At 37.6% G+C, this 9,264-nt stretch overlaps 1 protein-coding gene across 1 annotated transcript in view; it reads left to right on the top strand.

The window, feature by feature from the left end:
- Positions 1-3,134: 3,134 nt before the first annotated feature.
- The window catches only part of LOC129567123 (cadherin-related tumor suppressor), a 155,770-nt gene continuing 149,640 nt past the window's right edge, over positions 3,135-9,264 (top strand). Inside the window, exon 1 of the mRNA XM_055443730.1 lies at positions 3,135-4,583. The gene's annotated coding sequence lies outside the window, so the exon portion shown is untranslated. The remainder of the gene's footprint in view (positions 4,584-9,264) is intronic.

Here is a 9,264-nt window from a genome sequence, read left to right as displayed (position 1 = left end):
ACTCTCTGCTCGTTGTTTTTCTCTCTGTATTTTCGCTGCGCTACGGCTGTAGCATTGTTGCTGCTGCTGCTGCTTCGTTCTTCTTCTTCCATCACTTTACTTTTCGTATCGTGTGTGTTTGAACATGAACATGCATTGCCGTTACGATATACACTTGGTACGAATGAGAGAGGAAAAAAACACTTATGCACCGTATATACATTCATATTTTATGCCGTATATTATTATAGAATTCGAATAACATATATTTTGGATGGCAAGTCACGGCCAAAACAAAAATACATTTTCGTTGTCGGCTAGGATGCTTCTCACATGCGAAACACACAATTTTTTTCCGTCTTCATCGTAGTCTTCTTCTTTTCTGTCGTTTTACCTTTATGCTACGCATTTTTTGCTCTCATAATTGTTCGATTCATTCACGAATTAGTGGAGTTTTGAAGGAAATCGACCATCTCATTTCAATTGCATTGCATTTAATTTGGTTTGGTTTAAGCAGTAATTAAGACGACCGGAGAGAGATTTGGTGCTTTAGTCAATTGATTGTCTCTTTCCAAGGAATATCGTCTCTTCCAAAAGGATGCTTCTAAATGGATTCCATTGAAAATAGACTATACTTGTAATGAAATGCAAACTATGTTGACAATACAATTGGAAAGAAAAATTTCCTAATTGCAAACGTAAAAAACGAAGCTAAGAAAAATAACACACAAAAAATACCAGCGAAAATGAGTCCCGATATTCCAGAATCCACAATGCCAAAACATTTAATGCTACAATCATTCAAATCATCGTCATTTACTGTTTCGGGGGGTCATCGACGATTGATTTGTGTTATTTCGTTTTGCAGTCGAATGTCTTCGATGTGGATGTAAGAAGTTGGGAGAGAGAGAGGAAAAAAAGGGCTTTGAATGCGAAAATACTTTCGCCGAAGTAAAATGCACATTATTTGTCAAATTTGTTGGACATATTAAAATGTAATTCGTTTGCGACGAGAAGAGACACGGGTCGCGCGCAGTCTCTGTCTCTGTTTCGATGCGCTCGCGCTCACAATGCATACAACGGTGCGCGCGCGAACACACACTGGACTTTTTGTTTTCCTTTTGCGAATGTGTCTCTTCGCAGTTTCGTTTGCGTTCTCGCATAATTTTCAATATGCCAAACAATGTGTACGACAGCGTTTGTGAGCAAGAAGTCGAGTGCCATTTTATACATATTTGGATCGCGCGCTGCGATGGCATTGAGAAAAACATACAACCGAGATAGAGAGCAGAGCACAGGGCAGCAAAGGAAATGAAAGAATGAACGTACGAACGAATCCGAAACCAGGCAGCAACGAAAACAGATCGAAGTCGAACTACGCACATTTTCTCTACGCTATGCACTGCATAGCTGCGATGAGATGCTTAGAGAGTTTCTTTTTGTTCGCTTTTTAAATAGGCAATTTAAATTCATTATAAAATTATGTTAAAAAGTTACATTGGTTGGGGCTGTGCTGTAAGAGAGACGATGACGACGACACTACAACGACAACAACAAGCCAATGAGCAGCAAAAGCAGCGGCAAAAACAGCATTCTTCGTACCCAAGAGATGCGTGTTGGATTTGTTGTTGTTGTTGTGTGTTTTTTTTTTCGGTGATTCTGTTGCGCGCATTCGTCCCTTTTCATCATCGCGTCTGGTACATTTGTTTCGATCATCATCTTTTATATCATCATCGTTTTGGGTTTGATGTTGTTTTAGTGCTCTCGTTGAACCAACTAAAACTACAAATATGCCTGTACGATTGTGACCAAGCGCGCGCGCGTTCAATCTCTCACTCGCACATACAGAGAGACACAGAGAGAGGGATCATACGTTTGCACATACATCTCTTCGCGCACAGCAAGCCACTTTCAGACCAAACAGACTAACGAACATAATTTGCGAAATATATTCATCGATCTAAAACCATTGACGATTTTGTTGCGGCTCTCTCTCTCTCTCTGTGTGTGTGTGTGTGCTCAGGCACAGAACTGAACCGAAAAATTCCTTCGATAACAATACAAACAACAATCTTTTACGAGTACACTGTGCGCGGCTGGCTGCATGTGGTTTTCGTCTTTTTCTTTGGTCTTAACATTCGTGTTGCACTTGCTTGTGTGTGCGTTTTAGATCATTTTTCTGGCTTAACGAAAGAAAAAAAAAATCGTCCAACTCTTAAACTCGTAGTCGAATTTTTATAAAAGACACGACAACAACAGAAAAAAACCAACAACAACAGCAACAAGAACGATTTTTTGTGTTCATTCCCAAATATACATATCGAACGACACAACAGCAACACAGGTACACAAATTCAAATGGCTTTCTTAGCATTTTCATCATCATCATCATCACCATTGAATGAGTATGCGCTCCTTCTCTGTTCCACACCATTCGGCCGGGAATTTTTCTTCTTTGGCTACGTTGTGACGATGGTGTGTGTGTGTGAGTGTCTTTTTTTTATCAGCATCGTCGCATGTGTTTATTACTCTTTCTTCCCATTTGATTCGGTGTTTTAGAAGCAATGTTGTGTGTCTGTGTGGCAACGCAACTATACATTGATTCGATCATGGTTTCTTTAAAAGGAATTGTAGCAAAAAACGAGAATGAGAGAAAGAATGGAATGAACAAAAAAAAAACTAGAAATTCCACCAATACATTGGCAATATGATACGGAATCGCCGTCAACAGCCAACTCACACACTGACTCATTCTCTACTCCAGCCACCGATCAAATCTTGCTCGGTGCTTTTTTTTCCTCTGTTGTTATTCCTTCTCTCTCTTCACATTTGATTGTTTCACATGTTTGGTTCGAAGGCGCGAGAGCGCACAGTGCATTACACCAACACTGTGTACAATCGAAAAATACACATACACCTATATGCGAGAACGCGCACACACCAACACTAGCAGCACTGGAATGTTTTTCAATGTATACACACACGGGTTTTATTTACATCTCGATATCTTTCGTCTGTGCTTTGTGTTGTTCGCTCTTTTTCTCACCATCATCATCCATCGACACCGAAGAAATTCTTCTTGTACGTGCAATTTGGATTCGATGCAAGCACCGCGAGCGAGCCTCAGCCATCGATCTAGCGACAGTGCTTTTGTCAGTTTCAAGTTGATCGTTAGTTAGTTGAGAACACAGTGCGTTGTGCGTTTGTGTCGATAAACATTTTTTTTTGTCCACACACACCACAAGGCAAAAAACAGAAACAATTTTCAATTCTCAACGTAACCAAAGAAATGTGTACAGGCTTTATTTGTTGTGCCTGCAAATATTGTGAAATTTGTTCTTGATTGAACTGTTTTCTGTGCAAAAAAAACACAGTCCAGTGTGGCTTACAAGGAAAAATACACAAAGAATAAGTGAAAAGAAGACGAAAAAAAAATTATTGTCATTTATAGTTTTTGCTACGTTTTTATTATTTACAACAAGGAGAGAAATATATATGAAGCAGAAAAAAACACAGATCACATCGATCCAAACGGAGAAAACACACGGAGACTGAAACAGACACGGACTGAAATCCAATGTAAAAGGAAGGAATAACAAAATAAACGACAATTGCACACAAAATTTATGGTTTTCAATTGAAATAAAAATAAATAATCCATTTTTTACCACCGCCGCCGCCGTATCGATCGGTTGTGTGTACGGGTGTATGTGCAAGTTGCAGTGTGTTTATCACAAGTTGAAAGGACATTTCGCGGTTTTTTTCTTGCTGCGTACTTCACCAAACAATCAGTGTGTGTTTTCGTGTGTGAGTGTGCTCATTTTCGTTTTGTGCAATCGACATCTGTAAATGATAAATCAGAATCCAGTCGAAGAATATAAAATAAATTCAGTGCACCGAGAAAATTGTGCGGATAAACGCAATACACACACAGAGAGAGAGAGAGGGAGAGACGCAGAGAAGGAGCATTTTTCTATTAATTACATCGAACATGCGACGTGATGTGATGATCCAGCTATGAAATTATTGATAGTGAATGGCATAGGACCAATCTTCTCTCTTGCAACATATTCAAGTCGTTGTCATTGATTCTTCTTTCGGATTGCTGTAATTGGCGTCGTAAATTTGAGCAGCCAAGAATTTTATATTTATGCGTGTGACAATCGAATTCAGTTGGCAATTAATTGATTTTTCGCAAAGTGATTAAACGACGACCGCAACAAATTCCATATCAATTGAAAGAGCAGGCGAACGAAAAACACTTGAAAATAGTTTTGTGTTTTTCCTCTTCTACACGTGTTTGTGTAATTTTCAGTGAAACGGCCATTGTGCTTCAGAAATTGTCGCAAGTTTGCAACTGGTTATTTTGTGCAAAAGAAAAAGTGCTCTCTCACAAAAGTTTTCGACGAGATTTTTGTGTCGCCAATTGATTTATTTATGAGTACTTAAAAGAAAAAGAAGCGAAAAAAAATTATTACCTTCGATACGAACATTAATTGTGGTTTTTTTTTTATAGTTCAGTGTTAAAACTTTATTTGAGAAAAGAAAAACTCATGGATTTTATATTGGATTTTATTTTTCATTGAATGACATTTCGTAATACGGTTAGTATTGAGTTGAATAATAGATTTTTCAGGTCTCGCTATTTATTTCTGTTTTGTCCATTAAATATTGTGCTCGTAATTGCCAATTAGTCCATCGATGCAAACCAAATATTTCATTAAACGCCATCGACGAATCAATCATGACGATGAATGACATGGCTTTTTTGTCAACCGTCGGCTTCTCATATTTTCATTTCCATAATGTCGGCGCGATGCGATCGCATAATATCAGATCAAAATTCAACCTAATAGTGTTTTTATTTATCGATTCAACAAAAAAAACTGGAAGTCGTTTCGTAAATTATAATGACATCGTTTTTGCCATATAATGAAACGTGTTTTAATTTTAAATTATTATTTGAAAATGTAATTATGAATTTTTAATCACGACCAAAATAGATGCCAGATTTGTTAATTAGAGCTGATCAGTCTGTTTTGGTGTATGTGTCACATTAAATGATCCGCTTTTTTGAAGTACCGATGATTTCGCATTTTCGGAGCATCGATGATTTTCGTGCTTATTCCGATTGGAAACGAGAGTTCAGCGATCTTTTAACAAGTATTTATTGGCCATTGAGCCAATCTTTGTTTGGTGGTACATTGGTTCAGCAGGTTGAAGAAGCTCGAAATGTCAATCACCACACCAAATTTTGTATTCATATCTGCGTTAGGATCAAAAGACCAATTGCAATTTATGGTGACAAATGTGACATGTGTATAGAAACCTGACCGTTTTATCCCACGCTCGCAAATCGAATTAGTGCTCGTGTATTTGCACTTGCGTGCTCGTGTTGGTGAAACAAAAAGACGAAAACAGAATTATAGTGACCGAAATGAAGTCAAAAATGTTTCGAAATGAATGAAAATAAAGGAAAAGTGTAAAATAGCAAAGAAGAAGAAAATCAAATAAAAATTTAAGCAAAAAAATAATGAAGCAAAGCAAATGAAGGGAAAAAAATGGATGTAAAAAAAGAAAATCAAATTTTATCATCCAATCGAAAAATGAGGTTCAGAAGATTTGAAAGCAGAAAAAATTAATGCGATAAACACCAAATGGAGAAATAAATGAGGCAATGAAATCAACAAAAAGGCCATATCATGGGTTCGGTATCTAATTGAAAAGTGTCAATTTTCGAAAAAATGACATTTTTCATTCGACTCACTTTGTGTTCATTGTGTAAAAAGCCCCATTCAAAGAGTGCCTTTCTTAATGGTTTTCATCAAAATCAGTGCATTTCCTATTAAAATCCCATGACAATGCTAGTTTCCTATTTCTGTTTCACATCGGCCACAATGGCTCTGAATAATCATATCACTTTCATTGTGACCGTAAAATGTAGGGTTCGTCGCCAATCGTGCAAGTCTTCTTTCTTCTCGGTCGTTTCATCCCAAAATAGACATCTTTTGATTTCGGTACATGTTTTCGAATTCGAAGCATAACAATGCGTTTGAATCGGCATTACTATCTTTCAATAGCAAAAAATGCGAAGCGATTTAAGAGCCTATTTTATAGATGAAAAATAAAGCCATTGAAAAACAATAATTTTAACCTTATCTAAGAATGTTGATCACCATTTCGGGGCATAGAAATGAAAAATTTGTGTCGACATATCACACACAGACACATACATACATGCGAACGGGCGCAGTGCTCTCAAGTTTGTCGCATTAAACACACACAAAATGCTCTTTCATAACATTCATTTTCGGAACGAATGTGACGGAAAAGAAAAGCACACTCACGATAAAACCTGTCGGCGAATGTGACAGCTAAAGAATTAATTTTCTGTATATGCATTAATTCTCAATTGGATTTCGAAACCATATTTTCTTTTCACAGTATCGAATTTCATTGTTCAAAACGACAAAGAGCAAAAAAAAATTCAATCACACACACACACACACACACACACACACACACACACGAAGACGGATGAATGAGCGAGATAGATTGGAATTGGAAAGAAAACTAAAGAGTCGAATAGAGAAATACATATAATTCGTATCTGGTTTGTTACATTGTTTTTTTTGGCGTATGTGTGTGTTGTGTCCATCCGCATATCGCTATCGCCTTTATGTGCATTGTGTAGGTATGTACGTAGTATAACACGGCAACAAATAAATCCTCAAACAAAAAACAAAAAATACCGTAAAAAGAAATTCTTAGAAAAGAGCCACACGGAAAACAGCATTGTAACTACGACGACGACGACGACGACGATGACGACGACAACGGCAACGGCGATGGCAGCAAAAAAAAATAAAACTCAATAAATACGAAAAAAAGCATCAAGCGGCTGAGATTTCGAACGAAAAATATCACATTGGATTGTGAAAACAGAGAAAAATTTTGTATATTGAGTTGAGAGCCGGGATAGTTTAAGCGTTTCACACCACACCTTCATTGTCGGACGCGCGAGAGACCATTGCATACGTTATGCCCGCTGTTGACTATGCTGATAGTTTTTTTTTCCCTTCCTTCTTCTCTAAACATTCCTTTTTGATTCTTTCCATCGACAATTTTGCACTTGGACTCTATTCACATATTCTATACACACACACACTCTCTGTGTGTGTCTCTATGTGTTAATATGGCCGTGCGGCAATTCATTCGGCGAAAAATCACACTTATCAATTGCATAAGCCGAGCACACACACGATATCCAGCGAATTTCTGCGTTTTTTTTCTTCTGCAGCCTAAGAATATTGACGCACTTAGACAGAACGTCGATTGCAACATGTCGGAAGAAAACTGAACGAACGAACGAATGACTAAGACAAAAAAAAAAGAACTACAAATCCGCACAACATTTGCACAGTCATGATCTCGTTCATTTGACTGCAGTCACAACACACAAAATGTGACCTAAACGTGGTCGAAATCAATTCAACATGATGTAATGCTGTGTAAAGTGTCGTTGTTGAGCGATAGCAAACGCACACTCACTTCAGGTACCCGAGGTAAAAGAAAAAAAAATCTGTCATCTTCGTCTCTCGCTCTCGCTCACTTCTATTTCTAATTCCAATGTTTGCATTGTGTCATACAACATACATATTGAAAATGGTTTGTTTGTTCTGCGCTCCATTTCAGTGCAAACATACAACGCAACCAAATTGAGTGTATCGAAATGAGTCAAACCGGAATTTAGTGGGAAACAAAAAAAAAAGATAGGTCCACGTATATTTCTAATTCACACACACACACACACACACATCGAACAGTTTTTTTGTCGTTCTTTTTTCTCTCTCCTCTCTGTGTGTATCCTTTTTTCGAATCGACACGAAGAGATTATTTTCGAGAGCAAATACTGTTTTGAAATTGTAACCGAGTTTGTTTTCGTGTTACAAATGGAATTCGGCCGTATTTTTTTTCAACCACTTAATTTATTAGCGCACCGTTAGAGCTTTAGAGCTATGGAGCGATCGAATGTTTTCCATGCTCTTGATTATGTTAACGCTTGTTATTTGCTCTGATATTGTCATTGGCTCTGCCTGATGCAATGCCATTCGGTTGCTATGAAAAAAAATTTCTGCCGGGAGAGTGAGGCAGATCGACGGAGAGAGAGCGAACAAGAGACAAAATAGGCAAAATGAAAACATAGAAACAGAACACCATTTTTCTTTGCTCGTTGTTGTTGCCGTTGTTTCGGTCCGTTTCGATAAAAGCCATTTCGCGGGGGATTTGTTCCGCGCAACAAAGTTCAGATTATGCCATTCAATCGGGCGATACGAGCCGCCATCCTTCAACACGAATCAAAGCATAAAATATGTGATATTTGCATGCCGTTAATTTGTTGCCGAACGCGTCTAGATCATCGAATGCGCGAAAGAGAGTCCGCAATCAAAATGAATCGATATACTTAACCGCCTTTATTTCATTTCAAAGGCAATTGTAAACTGTAACGTATCCATTGAAGTGGATTTTATATGTTTTTATCGCCAATAAACAGTTTCACCATTCGATCCTCGTCGAAAATGATCGCCATTCAATGTGAAGTAATAAGACAAGCGTAGCTTGTTCGATCTCTTGGAATTTGAAGAAATTAATTTTATTGCACCAAACAAAAAAGAATCCAGCGACGAAATGTGTCAGAGCATGCGGAAAAACAAGATTGATTGATAAAAACGAGTGCATAAAATGTGATCGCGATTCCAGGGAAAGAGTTCAAAACACCGCTTCAGTTGAAGCATAAACACCATTTAATGAATTTGAATGCTAACAATTTAACGTTTGATCGAAATCAAAATGAAAGACTGTTCATGCATGCCGCCCGTGAAATAATGAAGTTGACGCACCAAAAATGCAAGCAAACAAAAAAATTCCATTCAAGTTCGGCATCAACTGGCCGAAAAATTCAAATTAACCACAGAAAAAGCACTTTTACGTTTGTTTTTCTTTCGTCTCGTACAATTTAAAGTATCTGTTTATGTTGTTTTTTCCTCGCTTCAATTCGAAACGGATCGAGAATCAAACAGACACACACGGCCTTTAATTGTTTTGTATTTATATGGCGTGAACAAAAAGTGGCGGCGTACAGTGCTCGCATAATACACACAACAGTTTGTTAATATCAAAACAAAATTAATGCGGTTCAAGATCGAAAACAACGGGAAAAGTACGTTTTTAAATCACTTGCAAATCGCATGCAAATGCTTCAAATGCAGACACTGGAGAGAGATT

Source organism: Sitodiplosis mosellana, unplaced genomic scaffold (genome assembly GCF_009176505.1).
Source record: "Sitodiplosis mosellana isolate CC-2019 unplaced genomic scaffold, AAFC_SMos_1.0 Smas_scaffold_5, whole genome shotgun sequence".
Lineage (NCBI taxonomy): Eukaryota > Metazoa > Arthropoda > Insecta > Diptera > Cecidomyiidae > Sitodiplosis > Sitodiplosis mosellana.
Note: the sequence above shows the minus strand (reverse complement) of the source record. Positions and strands in the feature narration are given on the sequence as shown.